Raw genomic sequence first — 24,488 nt, 5'->3', positions numbered from 1 at the left:
GAGGGTGTAGGGAGACAACTAGGAAAGCTAAGGCCTCCTTAGAATTAAACCTGGCAAGAGGGGTCAAGGACAACAGGAAGAGCTTTTTCCAATACATGGCAGATAAAATTAACAGCAGAGGCAATGTAGGCCCACTGATGAACGAGGTGGGTGCCCTGGTGACAGCAGATCCAGAGAAGGCAGAGTTACTGAATGCTTCTTTGTCTCTGTCTGCTCTGCTGTGGCTGTCCTGAGGAGCCCCGCACCGCTGAGGCCCCAGAGGAAGGCAGGACAATGGAGGAGTTTGCCTGGGTCCGGATGGGATGCATCCGCGGGTGCTGAGGGAGCTGGATGAGGTCATTGCTGGACTGCTCTCCATCATCTTTGCATATCAGGGAGAAGAGGGTCATTAGGGACAGTCAGCATGGCTTCACCAACGGGAGGTCGTGCTTGACCAACCTCATAGCCTTTTATGAAGACAAAACAAGGTGGATAGATGAGGACAAAGCAGTGGACGTGATCAACCTTGACTTGAGTAAGGCATTTGACACAGTCTCCCACAGCATCCTTACAGCTAAACTGAGGGAGTGCGATCTGGATGAGCGGGCAGTGATGTGGACTGCGAACTGGCTGAAGGGAAGAAGCCAGAGAGTTGTGGTTAATGGGTAAGAGTCCAGTTGAGGCCTGGAACCAGTGCAGTGCCCCAGGGGTCAGTACTGGGGCCTGTATTATTCTATATATTCATTAATGATTTGGATGAGGGAATAGAGTGACTGTCAGCAAGTTTGCTGGCTTCACCAAGCTGGAAGGAGTGGCTGACACTGGAAGCTGTGCTGCCATCAGAGACCTGGACAGGCTGGAGAGTTGGGCAGGGAACAATTTCATGAAACAATTTCGTGATACACCTGCAGGACCAGCAGAGCAGGGTCTGGGCTGTGCTTGTGGGTGCTGGACACTCCATGGAATCTGCCCCAATCATCATGGACTAATCCCTTGGAACCTTCATTTCCAGCCCAGACCTCTCACCCCAGTTCAGAGAGGTTCTTTGTCCCTCCCTGAAAAGACACTGAATGAGTAGGTCAGAAGTCCACGTGTGCATTGTACAGATGTGAGCGTGAATATCATGTACGTGAGGTGGGATGAACTCCAGTGAGCACCAATGCTGTCAGATATCCTGGGGTGCCATTTTGCACCTGGGACACGTCAACCCTGGTTGTACAGAGAGACTGGGGGACAAGATGCTGGAGAGCAGCTCTGCAAAGAGGGATCTGGGGGTCTGGTCAACAGCAAGTTGAACATGAGTCAACAGTGTTCCTGGAGCCAAGAGGGACCCATGTCCTGGTGCATCCAGCACAGCACGGCCAGCCGGGCAGGGAGGGGATTGTCCCGCTCTGCTCTGCACTGGGGCGGCCTCACCTGGAGCATTCGCTGTGTGCAGGGCTGGGGACACAGGGTAAAAATGAGATCAAGCTATTGAAGAGGGTCCAGGAGAGGCTACGAATTTGGTGAAGGGTTTGGAGGAAAAGCCATATGAGGAGCGGCTGAAGTCCCTGGGTTTGTTCAGTTGGAGCAGAGGAGACTGAGGGCAGAGCTCATGGGGCTGCAGGTTCCTCAGCAGGGGAGCAGGAGGGGCAGCGCTGAGCTCTTCTCTGTGACAGTGACAGAGCCCAGGGAATGGCAGAAGATGTGCCAGGGAGGGTCAGTGGGACATGAGGAAAAGGTTCTTCACCCAGAGGTGCTGGACACTGGAACAGGCTCCCAGGGAGGTGTCACGGCCCCAAGCCTGGGCCCCTGAATGATGTGACAGAGTGAACCTTCAGCTCCTTTGTGGATGGTGCAAAGCTGGGCAGAGGCCTTGGACAACCTCAGCTGGTTCACCCTGCCCTGAGCAGGACACTGAGACAAGATGATGTTCAACCTGAGTTACTCTGTGATTCAAGGCATCTTTCCCTTGGAAAGGTTTTGGGAGAAGGAATAGGTGGAGGAACAAGAAAATAAAAAATAAACAGAGCAGTTCCTGTGAAGGATGTTTCTCTACTCAGATTGTTAGCAGGAAATCTATAATCAGCTCCCCAAACTCCCTGTTCTGCTCATTGGCTCCTGGGATTTACAGCACATTTCTTTACATCAGATTCTGCACTGAAGTTTGCACTGATTGTTACAGCTTCTTCGCAGGAATTGCTTCATCTTTCCTTAGAGAACTGGATGTAAACAGGCACCGGGGAATTTTTAATTAGAGGAAACATAAAAGGAGGAAAAAAAAAAAAAAACACAATAGAACTTAATGATGTTTACCAGTACTATGGTTAAATTAAGTAGTTTCCATCGAGGTCCATTGCCATAATTGAAGAGTTGCCTATCGGGAGTATGAGAGCAACTTCTGAAAGACTTTACCTGCCTGAAGCTCAGAACAGAGTGAGAGCTGAGAGGCTCTGAATGAGCAAAGAGTGAGAGGTGAAGAACCTCTGGGGAGTGATGCAAAGTGCAAATGTCCAGACAGCCTTCTGAAAATTCATATTTTGGCAGGACAGAAATTCCACAGACATTTTAGTGGAAATACTGAATTATTTCACCTGATAAAAAAATAAGAGTGGGTAGTTTTTTGTTGTTGTTGTCATTGTTGGTTTGGTTTTGTTTTTCAGTTTTGAGGGGAGCTCTCAGGTTTTCAGGCTGAGCTCCATGGTCTCACTATAAGCACCCAGTGCAAACCTCGAGAGGCCCCCATGTACCTGAGATGTTTGTCTGTGACTGGCAGGTATCAGACCAGACTGATGGAGCCACATCAGTTTTGTCATTTACATCTAGTGCTCAAGAATTGTGTACTTAATTAGATAAGTTTCAGGAGTATGGGTAAAGAGGCAGGTGTGTGAAGAAGTGATAGAAGAATTTTCCAGTGTATATCATAGAATCATAGAAACATTTCAGTTGGAAAAGACTCTCAGAATCAGTGAGTCCAAACATAACCTTACTCTATCCCTAAACCATGTCCCTAAGAACCTCATCCAAACTCCTTTTAAACCCCTGCAGGCATGGCGACTCCAGCACTGCCCTGGGCAGCCTGTTCCAATGCCTGAAAAGCCTTTTTGTGAATTATTTTTTCCTAATATCCAATCTGAACCTCCTCTGGTGCAATTTGGGACCATTTCCTCTTCTCCGATCACTTGCTACTTGGGAGAAGAGAACAACATCTCCCATGCCCCAACATACTCTCAGGCAGTGCAGAGAACGAGAAAGTCTCCCCTCAGTTCCTGTTCTCCAGGCTGAACAGCCCCAGTTCCATCAACTGATCCTCATCACACTTGTGCTCCAGCCCCTCAGCGGCTTCATCACCTCCTCTGCACTCTCTCTAGTGCCTCAATGTCCTTCTTATGATGAGGGGCCCAAAACTGAACACAGGAGTCAAGGTGTGGCCCCACCAGTTCCAAGTACAGTGGCACAATCACTTCCCTCGTCCCGCTGGCAACACTATTCCTGATACAAGTCAGGATGCTGGTGGCCTTTTTGGCCACCTGGGCACATGCTGGCTCATGTTCAGCTGTTGTCAATCAACACCCCCAGGTCTTTTTCCAACAGCAGCTTTCCAGCCGCTCTTCCCCAAGCCTGTAGTGTTGCAGAAGGTTGTTATGACCCATGTGCCTGACCCAGCACTTGGCCTCGTTGAACCTCAGACAAATGGTCTCAGTCAGCCAAGATGCCTCTGTATGGCCTTCCCACCCTCCAGCAGATCAACACTCCCACCCAATTTGGTTTCACCTGCAAACTTACCAAGGGTGCACTCAATCCCCTCATCCAGATCACTGATAAAGAGATTTAACAGAACTGACCCCAGTACTGAGCCCTGGGGACACCACTCATGACCGGCCACCAACTGGATTTGGCTCCGTTCACCACAACTCTCTGGGTCCGTCCTTCCAGCCAGTTCTTTACCCATCGCAGATACACCATCCAGGCCATGAGCTGCAGCTTCTCCAGGAGATGCTGTGGGATACGGTGTCAAAGGCTTTACTGCAGTCTAAGGACACAACACCCACAGCCTGTGTAGCGGATTCACTCCCCACGACAGAGTTTCCCTCATCTGCTCAGCTGGTCACCTTGTCATAGAAGGAGATCAGGCTGGTCAAGCAGGACCTGCCTTTCACAAAGCCATGCTGATTGGGCCCAATTGCTCGTCTGGTATGGGTGACCTCACAGTCCTTTCCCAGCCATGTTCCTGCTGTTGGCCTATCCCCTGCAGAGGCAGAAGTGACCTTACAGTCCCCTTCACAGTATTTCATAGAATCATAGAATGTCCTGAGTTGGAAGGACCCACAAGGATCATGGAGTCCAACTCCTGTCCCTGCACAGGACACCCGACAGTTCACACCGTGTGTCTGAGGACATTGTCCAGTCTCTTCTTGAACACTGTCAGGTTGGGGCCGTGACACCTCCCTGGGAGCCTGTTCAGTGTCCAGCACCTCTGGGTGAAGAACCTTTTCCTCATGTCCAACTGACCCTCCCATGGCACATCTTCTGCCATTCCCTTGGGTTCTGTCAATGGTCACCACAGAGAAGAAATCAGTACCTTCCCTTCCTTCTCCCCTTGTGAGGAAGCTGTAGCCACCACGAGGTCTCCTTTTAGTCTTTTCTTCAGCTCTGATGCTCAGAAACCCCTTGGTTTGCTTTCTGAAGCAGAAAGGAGAAGCCATGACCTCCAGGCAATGGGAAGGGGGATCCTGTCCCTCACACACGGCTCAGGGCTCTTCCTGGACCGTGGGATGTGGGTGTTCAAGGCCCAGGGAAGGACAACACTGGTACAACAACTTCCAGCTTCCCCATGGGGCTCCAAGGAGGCAACAAGGCCCCAGTGCCATGAGGACAACATGGCTTCTCTGGGCCTCAGTGGCAGAGACAACTGCCATGGCCAAGGGGACAGAGACCTGGGTTCTGTGGGTCCCTTCCAGCCTTGCCAGCGCCCTTTGCCATCTCCACCACAGACTGTTCTACACAGTCCTACCCCTGCCCCTCTTTCCCTGCAGGCTGCAGACACCCATCTCGCTTCCCCACCTGCTCTCAGCCCAGCATTTCTGCACCTTCACTGCTGTGTCTGCACCCTCACTGGCTGCTCTTTGGAACACAAACCATGGGCTGATCCAGCTCCCTCTGGGTGACCTCTTGCACCACAGCACTGCCCTTCCACTGACATTTCTTACTCCTCGTATCCAATCCTCACCTTCCAAATTGCACTTTGCATTTTTTTTTTTCTCTCTTCTGCTTTTTCCAACTACCATGGAAAGCTCTGCCGCTTCAGAAACTGCCCTTCATGCAGGGAATCCAACCCATTAGGCTTCTTGTGGTCTTTTACCTGACCTCACCATGATTTTCTAAATCCCATGACTGCTACGGGCCGCTCAGCTTCTCTGACAGACACGACCATGTTCCTGCTGCTGTCCCGTCATGTTCTCAGGTGGGATGGACATGATAACACACCTCTAAGGCATCTCCTACCCATCTCCTGGGTAGGGCCTGTGGGCACCTAGGCAGAGGTTCTTTTCCAGCCATGTCCCTGCTGCTGGGCTGTCACCTCCAGAGACAGAACTGACCTCACTGTCCCTTCACAGCCACAGGATTCTGATTGGATTATGAGTGTCTGAAACACAACTGAACTCATAATACCACACTCATCCATCCTCCTCCTTAGCACCCAGGACCTCCCAAGACTGAAGCGTGTTCTACTCAGTCCTATACCTGCCCTTCTTTCCCACAGGCTGCAGACACCCATCTCGCTTCCTCACCTTGTTCAAATTTGTCAAATATATTTCCCACTAACACTGTGAGTGAAAAGCACTCCTCACTGGAACTGCTGTTTTTATGTTAACACCTTCTAGATCTCCTCTACAGCCTTATTTTTCATTTATTTATTTATTATTATTATTATTATTCTACCTATTCCCTCTCCAGCAACCTCTCCAAGGCAAAAATTCTGTCAAATCACGGAATAACTCAGGTTTACAGAGAGCCCTTGTCTCACTCATCTTGTCTCACTCTCCTGCTCAGGGCAGAGTGAACCAGGTGAGGTTGCTCAAGGACTCCGTCATCCTCAAAGGCACTGAAAGTTCACTCCGTTACATCATAGAAGGGGAGAATAAAGATGTTCAACAGTGTTCCCCAAGTGCTGGTCACTGAGAGATGACACCAGTAACTGGCTGCATGGAGGACTTTGTACCACTGATGATATTTGGGCTTGATGGTTCAGCCAACTTCCCACCCAGCATCCACATCTTGAGCCCCATCAGCACCACTCTGGCCAGAAGGAGACCATGTCTGAGGCCTTGCAAACGCCCTGTACACAACATGCCTTTCTTTCCCCTGTCCATTTGGGTTCAGCAGTCCCTTCCTTGTCCTTCACAGTCCTGGAAACGGCTGCAGGAGGACTTGTCCCATCCCCTTCTCAGGGAGGGAGGTAGGGTGGCCAGCCTGTTATTCTCCCAGTTCCTACTCCTACTCTTCTTGAAGATGGGTTTGAGGTCTGTGTTTTCTAAGGACCCAAGAACCATTCTGGTTTCTATGGCACTTTTGACATAAATATCAGGGTTCTGTCAGCTGTCCACTGGTTTCATGGGCTCCTTATGCACCCAGGGATGCTCAGAGACAGAGTCTGTCCCTTTTACACATAGAGGCAGGAGTCACAGTGTCCTTCTGGCTTCCTGTTGCCACTCCCAAAGGATGGGAGACACCTCACCCCTGTGCTGTGTCACCTGCTCTGGACTCATCTGAGATGTCCCCCATCATGAGGAATGGACACGGGGACCTCAGTCAAAGGAAGCACAACCCAGTGCTGCATTCAGGTGACTTCCCATAGGTTACTCCTCCCAATATGAAGTGAGCTCAAGACCTCATGTGTTCCACAGACCTTCACAGAATGGAAAGGAGTAGTTGATGGTGTTTGTGCTCACTCACGTTCATGTCACCTCACGTACATGATGTGCATACTCCCATCTCATCTGTCCAAAGCAAACATGGACTGCTGAAGCACTCATTGAGTGTCTACCCTTGGAGGGAAGAACAGCCTCTTTCGGTGAGAGCGCAGGGCTGGAAATGGTGGTTGTGAGTGGCCAGTGCATGGTGATTGACCTGAGGCACCTTCTGAAGGGGTGCACAGGGGCACAGCACAGCCCCTGCTCTGCTGGTCCTGCAGGTCTCTGGCAGGAGGCCTGGCTGTGAGAGCACAATGCTGTGTGCCAGCCCTGCACACACACACTGTTCAGATGTACCCTGGTGTTGCATCTGTGGCCACTTTCTTGAAAATGTTATTGAGAAAAACATTGTAAGAAGATCTAAACCTTCATCCCTGCCCTGAGAAGATCACCTTTCTATCTGGAAAGGCTGTTCTAAGGCCAGCTCTGTCACAGCAGTGCCCATTGCATGTCCCTGCTTTATTTTCTGGACGGGGACCAAGCTGCCAGAGCACTCAGGCCTTGCACCAACACAAGGGATGAGAAGGAGAATGTGAGGGTGGAAACACAACAGCTCTGGAAGAACAAGCACTGGTGCTCCCTGGCAGTGCTGCTATGATGGACTCTGTTCCCCTCCACCAATGCAAACAGAAACTCCCTGTGTCTCCAAAAAGGACTTAAAAGAAGATCTCAGGAGTAAAACAAACCTAGACAGAACACTGTAGTTCCCTTTATTTTTTTTTTTTTTTAAACACAGGCAAAATGGCTCCTCATTTACATAAAAACTGGTCAGAACAAAAGGCAGACAGTGAATTGGGAAAGGGATGACAACATTATCACAAAACACGACAACAGCAACAAGAGAACAGGAATGGTTGAACCTGCACTGAGTTACACTATAACTGCTATGGAGAAAATGAGAGTTTGTTGCTGTTTGTTATTGAAAACATCCAGTTATCAGTTTCCACATGGAACCCTGGAGTTCCTTGTTCCTCATGCTGTAGATGAGGGGGTTCACTGCTGGAGGCACCACCGAGTACAGAACTGCCATGACCAGATCAAGGGATGGAGAAGAGAAGGATCGAGGTTCCAGGTAGACAAAAGAAGAGGTGCTGAGGAACAGGGAGACCACGGCCAGGTGAGGGAGGCAGGTGGAAAAGGCTTTGTGCCGTCCATGCTCAGAGGGGATCCTCAGCAACTCCCTGAAGATCTGCACATAGGACAGCACAATGAACACAAAACACACAAAGAATAAACAGGCACTAATGAGAAGAAGAGCCAAACCCTTAAGGTAAGAGTGTGAGCAGGAGAGCTTGAGGATCTGGGGGATTTCACAGAAGAACTGGTCCAGGGCATTGCCCTTGCAAAGGGGCAGTGAAAATGTATTGGCCGTGTGCAGCAGAGCATTGAGAAACCCAGTGGCCCAAGCAGTTGTTGCCATGTGGACACAAGCTCTGCTGCCCAGGAGGGTCCCGTAGTGCAGGGGTTTGCAGATGGCAACGTAGCGGTCGTACGACATGACTGTGAGAAGGTAAAATTCTGCTGAAGCTAAAAAGAAAAAAAGAAAGAGTTGTGCAGCACAGCCTGCATAGGAAATGACCCTGGTATCCCACAGAGAGTTGGCCATGGATTTGGGGACAATGGTGGAGATGGAGCCCAGGTCGAGGAGGGCGAGGTTGAGCAGGAAGAAGTACATGGGGGTGTGGAGGTGCTGGTCCCAGGCTATGGTGGTGATGATGAGGCCGTTGCCCAGGAGGCCAGCCAGGTAGATGCCCAGGAAGAGCCAGAAGTGCAAGAGCTGCAGCTCCCGTGTGTCTGTGAATGGCAGGAGGAGGAACTGGGTGATGGAGCTGCTGTTGGACATTTGCTCCTTCCTGACATGGAGGTACTGGTCTAAAAAACGAAATGACAAATTAAAATGCAGGAAGACTCTTCTGAAAAGTCCACTACATTTTTTCATAGTAATCACTCCATTTGAAATGGATTTCTATGTGCTGTGAGCAGCAGGACCTCTGCCCGTGTGCTGCCAAGCAGCCAGCTTTGCTCTGCTCCAGCGGGGACACGGGAGCTGGTTTGTGACAGATCCAGCATTCACAAGCAGTGTCAGGTGTAAACCACCATTGGTGGAAAAGTTCAGTATCTGCACTCATGTCTCTAAGAACGTGGGCTGCAGAAGGGAGCCTTAACATGTCTTCATAATAATATTGTCTGTGGTTTTTATTTTCCACCATCACATATGGGAAGGGAGAAAGTCTTCATTTTCATGACCAAAATGAGGAGAGTTGTGTGGCAGGACAGGTGATAGGGCTCAGCTTTTTATGGCTTAGAACAGAGTCAGGAGAGTAGCAGTGTCTTTCAGTTTTTTTACCCATCTCTTGAGAGATTTTGCTGGTGCTGCTTTGAAGATGAATTCACACACAAATAACTCTCTGAAAAAGCCAAACAACTGGACTCATATAGAAGTGGGCGAGCACTGTTTGAAAGGGCAGATCTGCAGACTCTTCCCTGCCCCAGCCCAGAGATGGAGACGTGATGGAGAGAGCAGGACACGACCCCTCACTGAGAGAAGCAAAGGACTCTGAGAGGAGAGTGCGGACCCCAAGGAAAGGCTCAGCAGAGCAGAGTCAGGGCCCCTGAAGATCGGATGTGCTCAAGGGACCGTCGGATCATTGCCCAGCAGACAACACCCAGCATCATCTGCAGAGAAGGATCAAAAGAGCTGCTGAGCACTCCCTGCTCTGCTGCCTGGAGCTGTCCCTGCCTGCAGCTGTGTCTGTGTCCCCAGGTCTCCTCCTGTCAGTGTCACAGAGCCCATCCCACCCGCTGTGTGCTCAGCTCTGCGCTGCAGACCCCTCCCAGCAGCCAGGCACTGCCCAGGGGCAGCTCTGTGTGGGCAGCTCTGATGGGAACAACAGACCAGCCTTGATGAGCCTGGAAAACTCATCCTGATGCTGTCTATAACCCAGGGTGTGTTTAGTTCTGATATTCCCAGGTTTATTCACCTTTAAGAGAAATGGGTCTGGAATTTCAGGGCCTCATTCTGAACCAAGAAATTAGTTTCTATGCCCCAGCGCTCACCCCATCAACCCAGAGTAAATGACTAAATTATCAGGATCCTTCCCATTCAGGTAATCACTGCCTTGCTGCACTTTTTTAAAAGTCCCCTGGGAATGTCCTGCAGTGATGTGGAGCTCTGAGCAGCTCTGACCCAGTACAGCAGAAGGACCCTGCAATGCTGGGGTTGTTCCTTTCAGGCAGAGTTTCTCCCTGCAGCACCATGGGGATCTCCCCGGGCAGGCTGAGCGCTGACCCTGGCAGGCGGCAGAGTCCCTGCCCCGGCACAGCCCTGGGGTGCAGGGACCCTGCTCTGCAGGCCAGCACTGGGCAACCCTGGGTGCTCACCCGGCTTCACAGCTGTTCAAGATTCCCTGACAATATCCCCGTCCTTACAGATCCCACCAGCTGTGCCTGTGCCAGTTTTAGGAGATGCCTCCAGGAGCTACAGCTGCATTGCCCTGCACCCAGAAACTTACCATGGCAAGGGCTGCAAAGGTTTCTCCTCCAGTAAGCTCTCAGTCATCCTCCCAGTCCTGACCACCTTTAATCTCTCTCTGCCTTGCTCGTCTCCCTGAGATCCCCAGGCAGAGCCCTCAGCCCTGCTGCGCTGTGCAGAGGAGCTGCTCCTGGGCAGAGCTGTCTCTCTGCAGCGCTGCCGCTTGCCAGGAGCTCCCTCTGTCCCAGGAGCCCAGCCCAGCTCAGCAGCACAGGAGCAGCCCAAGGCGGTTTAATGACCCCTCTGGTGGGTTTGGTGCTGAGTCCATGGACCTCAGACCCCGAGGGGAAGTTGATGCAACTTCTCAAGAAGTGAAAGTCAGAATCAAACTCCAAAGTTTCTTGCAATGTTAATGGGTCCCACTGAGAGGCACAACTGACAAACCATCCACAGAGTCTGGTTAGAGCAGAAAAATGGAGGCAGAGATGACAGATCAGGAAAAGCAAAGTAAATGTCTCTCTGATGCTGAGTAAACCTGGATGTGTTTCAGTATCCAAAGGGCCAAGCCCTGACCCCCAGCCATGGGAAGTCAGATCCTGTCCCTCCCACATTGCCCAGGGCCCTTCCTGGGACAGTGTGATGTGGGGCTGTGCAAGGCCAAGGGCAGGACTATGGTCCCACACCTCCCAGGTTCCTGGCTGGGGACAAGGAGGCCATGAGGCCCCTGTGCTGGAAGGACAAGGTGTCTCCTCACAGGCATCAGTGGTGCAGACAACAGCCATAGCCAAGGGGAGAAGGAGCTCATGTCTGGTTTTGGCTTTCAGCCCTTTACATCCCTTGATCATCTCCACCACAGCCTGTCCTGTGCTGTGGCATCCCCTGCACCTCTTTCCCTGCAGGCTGGAGACATCCCCCCTGCTGCCCCACCTTGCTCTTGTCTGAGCATCTTCCTTCCTTTGCTGAGATCTCTGCATCCTCCCCAGCTGTTCCTTGGAGCACAAAGCCTTGGGCTGATGCAGACTCCCTCTGCTGACCTGCTCCACCACAGCACTGCCCTTCCAGTCACATTCCTTTCTGCTCATGTCCAGCCTGGACCTCCCCAGCTGCACTTTGGGCCATTATTTCTTTCTCATGCTCTTTCCCACTATGCAGAAAACCTCCAATATCTCTGAAACCACCCTTCGAGCACTCTCAGGCTACTCCTGCACTGCTGCAGCCTCCCCAGCGCTGCTGGACCAAAGCAGCCCAGGTCCCTCAGCATCCCACACCATGTGCACAAGGTCCTGAACCTGCTTTGGCAGAGCCCTGCACTCTCCAGTTCCTCCCTGCTTCTCCAAACTGGGAAGCCGCACACTGGCACACCCCCATGTGTGTGGGGTCACACCAGTACTGAACCGAATGGGATGAGAACTCCAGGTGTCTGGGTCCCCACGCTCCTCCTCATGCAGCCCCGTGTGCAGATGCCTTGTTCATGGTGAGCATGCCCCACGGGCTTGTGTGGGGACCTTGGAGTGCCCAGGCCCTTCTCCTCAGGGTCACTGCTCAGCGTGTCAGGTCCTGCTCTGTCTTGATGGATGGGGTTATTGTCCCACCCTAATACAGCACTGGTCACTTCATCTTGTCAAAATTCAGAGTTATCTGATGGGTAAATAGCAGATGCGAGGAGCTCGGCCTGGGGACAGACAATGTCAGGTGAAGGTTGAGTAGTCAGCATGAGAGGGCAGAACAACATGGGCAGTGTTGTGGTCACTGGACATCAGCTACTGACTCACTGGTCAGGAAGAGGAATTAGATGAGGTCTCCTTCAGACAAATGAAAGAAACCTCATGTTTCCAGGGCCGTGTCCTTGTGTCTGACCTGAGATATCCCAATATCTGCAAGGCACCATCATCCAGGAGGGTTTGGAGTTCAATGACACGGGTGACTGAGGAGTCAGTGGGTGAGGTGCCCTGTGGGACTTCACACTTACAAACCAGGAAGAGTTGGTCAGGATGGAACAGTCAGGGATGGGAAAGTGGAGCTGAGGCTCCTGGGAGATGATCACAAGGCAAAGAGCAGGATTTCAGGAGAGCAATCTTTGGTCTGCTGAGGGACCTGCTTGGGTCCTATGGGATATGACCTTGGTGTCTGCACTGCTTTTCTCTCAAATCTCCGCCCTCCTCTGTCCTGCTTGCTCTTCTGCACCGTTTTTTACCCTTTCTCAAATACAATATCCCAGAGGTGCTGCCAGCATCACTGAGTGGCTCAGATATGTCAAGGAGTGGGTCCATCTTGGAGCAGCTGAAATGGGCTCTGTCTGACGTTGGTCAAACTCCTGTTGTCCTCTCAGAGAGGTGACAACTGTAGCACAACCACACTCATCCCCAGTTCCAAGACTATGTAAATCCCGTACAGGGTGACAACGTGTTGGGTGTTACAAACTACTTGATCATGGAGAAGCAATGGAACAGATCTTCAGTCAGCAGCCTGAGGATATCTCCAGTCAATGATCAGGTTCCCATGGGGAACTGTAGTTGCCCTGACATTCACTGGCCAGGCAAAGCAGTGGGTGCCCACAGTCCAGGATGCTGAGTTATCTTATTGAGATGGCTGCCTGGGCTAACCAGGACACAGTGGGTTTTGGTGGGTAACTGGACTGTCATGACTGGACACAGTGTGGGTTTGGTGCCAAGCGCTGTTGCTTTAACGACAAGGCTCTGGTTTTCTGAGGATTTGGCAATGCCTGTGACATCCCCCAAACCCATTCAACTTCTTTCATAGACCTGGCAATGGTCACCGATCACCTAAGCTGCCCAGTCCCAAATTTGCTCTAATCCTCAATTTGGATCCATGCCCTAGCACTGAAATGCACATATTCCTTCTTCTACTGCCCTAAAATGAAAAAGAAAAATCAGTCTATTCCACATCAGCATGACCAGCCCATGCTCTTCAGGGCTTCTTCTTGCCTTTAATACAGTTACTGCTACACACAGACCACTCTCTTCCTGCGTTCCCATGTGTCTCACAAACCTTTCTCTCTCGTTGTTCTGTAATGGGCCAACATTCCAGGAGGTTCCTGCTTCCTCCAGGCTCATGGATGATTCCTGAGAACCATCCAAGTGTGGGTGGAGATTGGCCTCAATCCATGGGCAGAGAAGGAGTTTAGCGCTGTTGCTAAGTACAAAAGATGGTTCCTGGCTGAATATCGTAGAGATCTCTCCACCAAAGGATCACGGATCATGACAGAGGACCGGCAGGATGCTGTTTGGGACGTGGGATAATAGGGACGCCTTTGGACCTGTGGTGGTAGCTAATCCTCTTTCCTCCTTATTTTTTTTTCTGTTTCCCTTTTCTTGACTTTCTCTATCACTTGCCTCTTTATGAGCAGAATAATAAAGTTACACTGTTAGATTGAATTATACCCCCTTGGCATTTTGATCACCTTAATTTTGCGTTTCAAGGTAAATGAACCAAGACGAGTCCATCACAAAATGGACCATGACAATGTGGCATGCTGATTCCTGTATTCAAGGAGCTGGTCAAGAGCCTCATCTCCATTGCTGTAATGGTGGCTTTCATGTCTGGCTGATGTGCAGGCCCTGTACATAGATGCTGACAACTGTTGAACAACCTGCTCTGAAAGGATTAACAAGGTGGGCAGTTCCTTCTGGAAGGGTATTAGAACAGCAAAAAAGAAGAACCTCGCTTGGGACAAATGAAAAGGGATGCAAAGGTTGTGGTCAGGGCTGTTCACGGTTACTTGTAAAGCAGCCCTGCACCTCATGTGAATTATTTCTGTGATCAGAGAGAACCTGAGAGATTTCTCTAAATTGAAAACATGAAGGGGATGAAAGGACAGTGTCATTCAGGCTCAAAGGGACCTCAGGAGGTGTCTTGACCAACTTCCTGCTCAATGTGGGGTCAGATCAGATTACTCAGGGCTTTATCTTCCCTTGGATAAAAAATATTGCAGGGAATGATGCTGGATTCCTTGCTGACTTCCAGGCAACAGACCATCAATGTTGTCCCCACATCAATCCTGTTCTTTCCTCACAGAAAGCAAAGAGGATAGGCAGGCACAATGTACCCTGGGTAAACCCTGATCTTCAGGGTCTTTTCCAACTTAAATGATTCTCTGATTCTGTGATTTCAGTCAGAATCATTTCAATTCTCATCACCTCCAGCTTCCCTCAAGGGCGGCTGTTGTGTGGCACAACTGTCCTGGCTCTCCAGGCAGCTTGGGCATGGGTTTGGTGCCTGCATTGGGAGTTTTCCCCTTCTTGGGGTAAAAGACCTTTGATGGGAGATGGTTGTAGAGATCTGGGGGGCAGAGGTCTGAAGTTGTCCTTTCAAAATATGAGCAGGCTGGGCTTTGGAGCCGAGAGACAACAGAGATGCTCTCAAAGATGTTTTTCAATAGTGATACTATCACCAGTAACAGTCACATGGAGCTCCTTATTCTCAGTGATGATGATAATGATGAACCAAACTTTTTAATTTCATTCCCAACAGTCATTCTTGCTTCTCAAAAGAGCTGCTACATTTCAGAAGCTGCCCTTCTGCATGAAGTTCTTAGACCAGTGCTTTTTCTCTCTCTTCTACCTTTTTTATCCTTGAAAGAGTACACATCTTGTGCAGAATTTCCCCCACATCCTCCTTCTTCCATACCTGTTCTCCTTTTTCTGGTTTGAGGCAGAGGTGGCATAGGGAAGTTGTTTCTTTTTTAGCCAAAGAAACTCAAGGAACAGAGAACAGGTCAGTTCAAAGGCACAAATGAAGACAGAAGGTGTCTTGACCAACCTCCTGCTCAAAGCAGCCTCAGACCACATTACTCAGAGCTTTATCCAAACACATCTTGAACACTTTCTGGGGTCAAGTGGATGTGCACTCCTGGGAAACAACTTCCAGATTGTTTTTACCCATCTAATTGCACACTGACAGAGGCTATAATATCCTGTCTTGAACACAAGAATATTGTGGGGGATGATGCTGAATGCCTTGCTGACTTCCAGGTAACAGACCACCACTACTCTCCCCACATCCAGCAACCCTGTCCTTTCCTTACAGAAAGCAAAGAGGATGGACAGGCACAACCCACCCTGGGTAAACCCCGTCACCTTCTCTTCCAGACACCCAGAAACGGGGTTCCAGTGGACATGTTCTGGGGCACAGCCCTTAGTTCCCCTGCTCACCCATTGGCCATTTTGAAAAGTGCACACACTGTGTGAGAGCTGCCAGTGGTCAGGGAGTCCCCCCAGTCCCCATGAGCTTTCCAGGATGGTGGAGAGTGGCCTCCCTGTGACATCGTCCTGCTGTCTCAGCTCCTGGGATGCTGCCCCTCCTGTCCTATAGACTGGAAAGGATTGCAATAGTTCCAGTGACCCTTCATTTGATCCCCATCTGGTAAACAGGGAGGACAAGAGGACACAGAGATTCTCACCTCTTGCTCTTATTAAGTTCATCAGTGGCCACACAGTGCCTTTGTTTGTCCTTTAACTGTTCCTGCAGCAGTAACAGCTCATTATGGGTCCTTGAATTGCCTTACAGGTCCAGACTGAGTTCTGATCTGGACTCTTGCTGTGCTTGGAGGCTGCTGTCCTTGCAGACCAGATGAACTCACTTCTGCCACCCTGCCTGGCAGTTCATTCCACCCGTGTCACGGCTCTGTGTGCAACATCGACAGGTCCAGCTCACCCAGTCAGGTCCCTGGCTGAGGCCATTGCCTCACATCTGGGCTGAACCACCCCAGCTGTGGCACCAGCCCAGCTCTGAGCTGCCACAAGAAACCTGGTACCAAGTGCCCAAGAGCCCATGTGTGCGAAGGCTTTGCCTCAGAGCACAGACATAACATGGCCAAAGACTGGTGAATGTCTCTCTAGACCGAGGACATAAAACCAGAATAAAATGCCTGAACTCATTCAACTGAAGATATTCCTCCACCAGCCTGGAGAAATCAGATACTTTGCTGTAATATTCCTGTTGTTCTGTCTAATGATGGGACAAGAAAAGATGATTCTCATATTGATTTATTTTTAAAATGAAAAATACAATGCTGGCAAGAAGTGTCTCTAAAGAGGAGAAAGAATCAACATCACTGATTACTTGAGGTTTTTTCAAAGGACGTGCCCCTGGAGCCCCAGGGACACCTGGGGGGAGCCCAGAGGGGAAAGAGAAAGGGACATCATGGGCTGCTCTTGTCTACTGAGCTGGGCTGGGCTCCTGGGACAGAGGGAGCTCCTGGCAAGCGGCAGTGCTGCAGAGAGACAGCTCTGCCCAGGAGCAGCTCCTCTGCACAGCGCAGCAGGGCTGAGGGCTCTGCCTGCAGCACCGAGGGCACAGGAGCCAGGCAGAGAGAGGGAAACGCAGTCTGGGGTGGGAGGATGCTGAGAGATCACTGGAAACCACATCTTCACAGACATGAAGCCAGTGGCTGCAGGGCATTGGATCTGGCAATCATTGTAGGATCTCAAAAAGCTGTCACATTGCAGAGCCTGCAGGAGATGTAAGTACAGCTCTCAGAGATTCTCTGATATAGAGGAGAGGGTGTACTGCAGAGCAGGGATTGCCTTCTGCACTGTCAGAGTGACAAGACGTGAATGCTGCGTTCTCCCAATAATGGCTGTGGGGTGTAAACGTAAATGTGCAGGCAGGGGTGCCCAGGGTTGTCCTGCAGAGCAGGGTCCCTGCATCCCAGCGCTGTGCCAAGGCAGAGACTCTGCCACCTGCGAGGGTCAGGTTCCTGGGGAGATCCCCACGGTGCTGTAGGGTGAAACTGTGAGTGGAAAGAACAAGCACTCTTGGGCAGGAAAGGTTCTTCTGCTGTGGAGAGGGTGCTGAGTGGGTCAGGGCTGCTCACAGATACACATCACCCCCAGGATTTTTCCAAGAGGATGCCTCAAGGACAAGATCAATGCAAGGATTACCAGACAGATAAGGAGCTTTCCTGAGCCTGTTTTTTCAATTTCCTATCCCAAGGGGTGGGAGGTGCAGGAAAGGATAAAATGAAAATGAGCTCTCATGCTTAAACAAGTAACTGAGACTCCTGAACTGCAACTCTGAGTGATCAGCACATCTGCCAGAAGGCTCATAACATCCCTTCACCACCCCTCTGCCTCTGCACAGCACCTGCATCACCTTGGCTGGACCTGTCAGCCTCAATCTGACCTGTCCTGTTTTCCAGCCTGCAAACAGGAAGATGCCCCCAGGCAGTGCCCTGTGAACAGGTAGGATCTGTAGGGCCAGGGGGAGGGCACAGAAGGTGGGATGGGTCTGTGAGCACTGACAGGGAAGAGACATGGACAGGGAAACACCTCCCAGGGGGAGAATCTCCAGGCAGCAGGGAAATGATCAGAAATTGGAGGAAACTAAACCCGGAATTGTTATGGGAGGGAGAACAGAGAAAAGTCCCTGTGATCCCCTGAAGTGCAGATCCCTCCTGTGAGCAGCCCCCTGGCCTCCTGTCCCATCCAGCAAAGCCTCTGCCCTCAGGGCCGGGGGCTCCAAGGCATGAAGCAGCTCCTGTGCAGCCAGAGCTCCAGTTCCTCTGCAGAGCACAGGGGCTGAGAGCAGCTGCCCGGCAATGTTGGTGTCTGGGAGGTGGCTGCACAGCTGGGAAAGGGTGACGCTGTCTGAGTGCCCGGCTGCCTCTGCCCTGGCCTCTCTCACACCCACCCTCACCGCATTGTCCTTCTTGCTCCCCTGCTCTGGGTCACTGCTGTTGGGATCTTGTTCTTGCTGTCAGGCTCTCTGGGGATGGCAGTTTCAGCTGCAGAGTCACAGCCTGATCTTGTGGGTCCTTTCCTGCAGCTGTGTCCGTGGGAACACGTGTCCAGCTTTGCTCTGCCCTGTGGGGTGTGGGCAATGCAGTCTGTGGGGCTGGGAATGAGCTGAGTCTCCCTGAATCAAATGCCATCTTCAGGACACTTGGATATCTCCTTGGGGTTTCGTTAGAAGCTCTGTACTACCCTCGAGGATGCAAACCTGTCCTCCAGCATCTGTGTGTTATCTGAAAGCCTCATGGAGAAGCACAGAGATGTGCAACCGAGAAAATACTGTTTGGTTTATGAGATGCGCATTTTCTGGGCTAAACGTGGGGTGCTGAGACCTTAGGAAAAGGTGAGACATGTCCTGGTCTGAGGTGGGTCCGTCTGCTCTCAGCAGTGCCCGGTGGCTTTTCAGGGTAACATGGGAGTGTGATCAGGCTCCATCTCAGAAAGGTGCCAGCCCAGGGCAGCTGGAGCAAGACAGAGGGACAGAGCAGCTGCCCTCACTCTGCACTGACCCACAGGCATCCTCTGGTCTCACAGGACTCGCTCTGTTCTCCCTGAGTGCACCAGAAATGCTGAGGGTTTCTAACACCCAACAACACTCTGCAGTGAATATGGGAGAAGGTGTAAAAATCTTGGAACTCCTAAACTGCCTTATCACTGGGAAGCAAGTGCTGACAGCCCTTCTGTGTTAGCAGAACCAGGACAGTCCCCACCGTTCCCCTGGCCCCAGTTCTGCAGAGCTGGGCTGACTTATTGAGGGCCCATGGGCAGAGGCCCTGTTCTTTGTTTCACATTTTGCCAGCACCAAGCAGGGCTCCAGGCAAAGTGCTAGAGAAAGGTCTCCTAGAAAACAAAAGGGTGTCTGTGTGTGACAGGGGAAGGTCTATAGGAGTTGGTTTGACTTTTGTCAGGGAACTATTCCCTGGATTCTTACTGTCTTTTTTTTTTTTTTTTCCCTCATGACAGAGCCTCATGCTCAGGGAGAGGAAATGTGCAACAGCAGTTCCTTCACCCAGTTCTTCCTCCTGGCATTCGCAGACACACGGGAGCTGCAGCTCTTGCACTTCTGGCTCTTCCTGGGCATCTACCTGGCTGCCCTCCTGGGCAACGGCCTCATCATCACCACCATAGCCTGGGACCAGCACATCCACACCCCCATGTACTTCTTCCTGCTCAACCTCTCCCTCCTCGACCTGGGCTGCATCTCCACCACTGTCCCCAAGTCCATGACCAACTCTCTGCTGGATTCCAGGGTCATTTCCTATGCAGGATGTGCTGCCCAGGTCTTCTTTTTATTGTTCTTGCTTGGTGCAGAGTATACTGTTCTCACCATCATGTCCTACGACCGCTACGTTGCCATCTGCAAACCCCTACACTACGGGACCCTCCTGGGCAGCAGAGCTTGTGTCCACATGGCAGCAGCTGCCTGGGCCACTGGGTTTCTCTATGCTCTGCTGCACACGGCCAATACATTTTCACTGCCACTGTGCAAGGGAAATGCCCTGGACCAGTTCTTCTGTGAAATCCCCCAGATCCTCAAGCTCTCCTGCTCAGACACCTACCTCAGGGAACTTGGGATTCTTGTGGTCAGTTGCTGTTTAGCTTTTATGTGCTTCATTTTCATCATGGTGTCCTACGTGCAGATCTTCAGGGCCGTGCTGAGGATCCCCTCTGAGCAGGGACAGCACAAAGCCTTTTCCACCTGCCTCCCTCACCTGGCCGTGGTGTCCTTGTTTGTCAGCACTGGCATATTTGCTCACCTGAAGGCCCCCTCTGTCTCCTCCTCATCCCTGGATCTGGTGGTGTCTGTTCTGTACTCAGTGTTACCTCCAGCAGTCAACCCCCTCATCTACAGCATGAGGAACCAGGAGCTCAAGGATGCCCTGTGCAAACTCATATATAAGTGTTTTCTGGAGCAATAAACTGCCCCTCTGCTTCTGCATAGGAGTTTTAAAGTAACTTATTACAGGCTCTGCCTGTCATCTGCATTTTCTGTTTTGGTGTGTTGGTTTTGTATGGTTATAATGTTTTCATCCCCTTTCCAATTCTCTGTCTGCTTTTCTTTTATAACCACAAGGTGTATAAATGAGGAGCCGTGCTCTCCTTCTGTTTAAACAAAATAAAGGTTCTTATAGTGACTTGTTTTTCACTGTATCCCTCCTGCAAAGCTATTTTGGAGCTGCAGGGACAGTTCCTGTGTGCATGGGTAGAAGGGAAAAGAGTTCAGCATGGCAGCACTGCCACAGAGCACCAGTGCTTGGTCTTCCTGAGCTGTTCTGGTTCCACTCCCACACTCTCCTTCTCATCCCTTGTGTTGGTGCAAGGCCTGAGCGCTCTGGCAGCTTGGTCCCCGTCCTGCTGTGTGTCAGTGCTGTGAGCGCAGGCAGGGACAGGCAATGGACACTGCTGTGACAGAGCTGGACTCACAACAGCCTTTGCAGATAGAAAGGTGATCTCCTCGGGGCAGGGCCTGAAGGTTTAGGTCTTCTTATAAACCTTCTCTCAAGAACATGTCCACAAAAGTCGCCACAGATGCAAACCCCAGGGCACAGCTGAACCGTGTGTGTGTGCAGGCTGGCACACAGCAGTATCCTCTCACAGCCAGGCCTCCTGCCAGAGACCTGCAGGACCAGCAGAGCAGGGGCTGGGCTGTGCCCCTGTGCACTGGACACCCAGGGCAATCGTCATGGGCTGGACCCTCACAACCACCATTTCCAGCACTGGCTTCTCACCCCAGCTCAGAGTTCTTTGTCCCTCCATGGAATTACACTGAATGAATAGGTCAGAAGTCCATGTTTCCATGTTTGCAGAGGTGCTGGGCACTGAACAGTTTCCCAGCGAGGAGTCACGGCCCCAACCTGACAGTGATCAAGCAGAGACTGGACAAGGTCCTCAGACACACGGTGTGACCTGTGGGGTGTCCTGTGCAGGGACAGGAGTTGGAATCAATGATCCTCGTGCACCCCTTCCAACCCAAGAGATTCTATGATTCTATGAAATACAAGGTCAAAAGTCCATGTGTCATTGTACAGATGAGATGTAACCATACACATCATGTGCATGTCCATTGTGTGCATGTTGTGAGATGAGCCCAAGTGAGCACAAATGCTGTCAGCTGTTCCTTGGGGTGCCATAAAGGTCAGTGGGACAGAGATGGTGTTCAGGGGTCTCTTCCAACCTGTGTTATTGTAGGATTCCATGAATATTTTCCTTGGAGAGCTGTTTCAAGAGAGATATAAAATGCCCCAGAGTAAATACAGCAGCTCCTCTGAGGAATGTTTCTCCACTGAAACCCTTGATAGGAAATCTATTGGATAAATTTGATGAAAGCCGCTCAGTTTGATCTGCTCACACACTGGACCACAAGCAGGGTGATGGCTGGGTATGATGCCATGTGGTCACTTGTGTGTCAGGAACTCATAGTCCAGTAGGAAGCCAATGGCTGTGCAGGGGGCTGTGAGGTCACTTCTGCCTCTGCAGGGGATAGGCCAACTGCAGGAACATGGCTGGGAAAGGACTGTGAGGTCACACATACCAGACGAGCAATCGGGCCCAATCAGCACGGCTTTGTGAAAGGCAGGTCCTGCTTGACCAGCCTGATCTCCTTCTATGACAAAGTGACCGGCTGAGCAGATGAGGGAAAGTCTGTCGTGGGGAGTGAATCCGCCACACAGGCGGTGGGTGCTGTGTCCTTAGACAGGAGTAAAGCCTTTGACACCGTATCCCACAGCATCTCCTGGAGAAGCTGCAGCTCATGGCCTGGATGATGTATCTGCGATGGCTAAAGAACCGGCTGGAGGGCCAGGCCCAAAGAGTTTTGGTGAATAGAGCCAAATCTGATTGGTGGCCGGTCATGAGTGGTGTCCCCAGGGCTCAGTATTGGGGCCAGTTTTGTTTAATCTCTTTATCAATGATCTGGATGAGGGCATTGAGTGCACCCTCATTAAGTTTGCAGATGACACCAAATTGGGTGGGAGTGTTGATCTGCTGCAGGGTGGGAAGGTCATACAGAGGGATCTTGGCTGACTGAGTCCAATTGTATGAGCTTCAACAAGGCCAAGTGCTGGGTCAGGTACTTGGGTCATAACAACCCCCTGCAACACTGCAGGCTTGGGGAAGAGCAGCTGGAAGGCTGCTTGTTGGAAAAAGACCTGGGGGTGTTGACCAACAGCAGCTGAACTTGAGCCAGAATTTGCCCAGGTGGCCAAAAAGGACAATGGCCTCCTGGCGTGCATCAGGAATAGTGTAGTGTGCAGAATCATGGCAGTGATCGTCCCCTTGTACTTGGTGCTGGTGAGGCCACAAGTCAATCCTCGGTTCAATTTTGGGCCCCTCACTATAGGAAAGACTCTGAGGTGCTGGAGTGGGTGCGGAGGAGGGGGACAAGGCTGTTGTGGGTCTGGAACAGAAATCTGTCTTTCAGCTCAGTCTTTCAGTTGCTCTCATACTCCCTATAGGCAACTCTTCAGTTATGGCAACGGACCTCGCTGGAAAATACTTAATTTAACCATAGAACTGAGAAACATCATTAAGTTCTATTGTGTTGTTTTTTTTTTTTTCTCCTTTTTTGTTTCCTCTACTTAAAAATTCCCTGGTGCCTGTTTACGTCCAGTTCTCTAAGGAAACATGAAGTGATTCCTGCAAAGAAGCTGTAACAATCAGTGCAAACTTCAGTGCAGAATCCGATGTAAAGAAATGTGCTGTAAATCCCAGGGGCCAATGAGCAGAACAGGGAGTTTGGGGAGCTGATTATAGATTTCCTGCTAACAATCTGAGTAGAGAAACATTCTTCACAGGAACTGCTCTGTTTATTTTTTATTTTCTTGTTCCTCCACCTATTCCTTCTCCCAAAACCTTTCCAAGGGAAAGATGCCTTGAATCACAGAGTAACTCAGGTTGAACATCATCTTGTCTCAGTGTCCTGCTCAGGGCAGGGTGAACCAGCTGAGGTTGTCCAAGGCCTCTGCCCAGCTTTGCACCATCCACAAAGGAGCTGAAGGTTCACTCTGTCACATCATTCAGGGGCCCAGGCTTGGGGCCGTGACACCTCCCTGGGAGCCTGTTCCAGTGTCCAGCACCTCTGGGTGAAGAACCTTTTCCTCATGTCCCACTGACCCTCCCTGGCACATCTTCTGCCATTCCCTGGGTTCTGTCACTGTCACAGAGAGAAGAGCTCAGCCCTGCCCCTCCTGCTCCCCTGCTCAGGAACCTGCAGCCCCATGAGCTCTGCCCTCAGTCTCCTCTGCTCCATCTGAACAAGCCAGGGACTTCAGCCGCTCCTCATATGGCTTTTCCTCCAAACCCTTCACCAAATTCGTAGCCTCTCCTGGACCCTCTTCAATAGCTTTATCTCATTTTTACCCTGTGTCCCCAGCCCTGCACACAGCGAATGCTCCAGGTGAGGCCGCCCCAGCGCAGAGCAGAGCGGGACAATCCCCTCCCTGCCTGGCTGGCTGTGCTGTGCTGGATGCACCAGGACATGGGTCCCTCTTGGCTCCAGGAACACTGTTGACTCATGTTCAACTTGCTGTTGACCAGACCCCCAGATCCCTCTCTGCAGAGCTGCTCTCCAGCATCTTGTCCCCCAGTCTCTCTGTACAACCAGGGTTGACGTGTCCCAGGTGCAAAATGGCAGCCCAGAATATCTGACAGCATTGGTGCTCACTTGGGTTCATCCCACCTCTCGTACATGATATTCACGCTCACATCTCTACAATGCACATGTGGACTTCTGATCTACTCATTCAGGGTCTTTTCAGGTAGGGACAAAGAACCTCTCTGAACTGGGGTGAGAGGTCTGGGCTGGAAATGAAGATTGCAAGGGATTAGTCCATGATGATTGGGGCAGATTCCATGGAGTGTCCAGCACCCACAAGCACAGCCCAGACCCTGCTCTGCTGGTCCTGCAGGTGTATCACGAAATTGTTTCATGAAATTGTTCCCTGCCCAACTCTCCAGCCTGTCCAGGTCTCTGATGGCAGCACAGCTTCCAGTGTCAGCCACTCCTACCAGCTTGGTGTTACCAGCAAACTTGCTGACAGTCACTCTATTCCCTCATCCAAATCATTAATGAAGATATAGAATAATACAGGCCCCAGTACTGACCCCTGGGGCACTGCACTGGATCCAGGCCTCAAGTGGACTCTGCCCCATTGACCACGACTCTCCGGCTTCTTCCCTTCAGCCAGTTCGCAGTCCACCTCACTACCCGCTCATCCAGACCGCACTCCCTCAGTTTAGCTGTGAGGATGCTGTGGGAGACTGTGTCAAATGCCTTACTCAAGTCAATGTAGACCACATCCACTGCTTTGTCATCATCTATCCACCTTGTTTTGT

The sequence above is a fragment of the Patagioenas fasciata genome, chromosome 12, assembly GCF_037038585.1.
Source record: "Patagioenas fasciata isolate bPatFas1 chromosome 12, bPatFas1.hap1, whole genome shotgun sequence".
NCBI lineage: Eukaryota > Metazoa > Chordata > Aves > Columbiformes > Columbidae > Patagioenas > Patagioenas fasciata.
Note: the sequence above shows the minus strand (reverse complement) of the source record.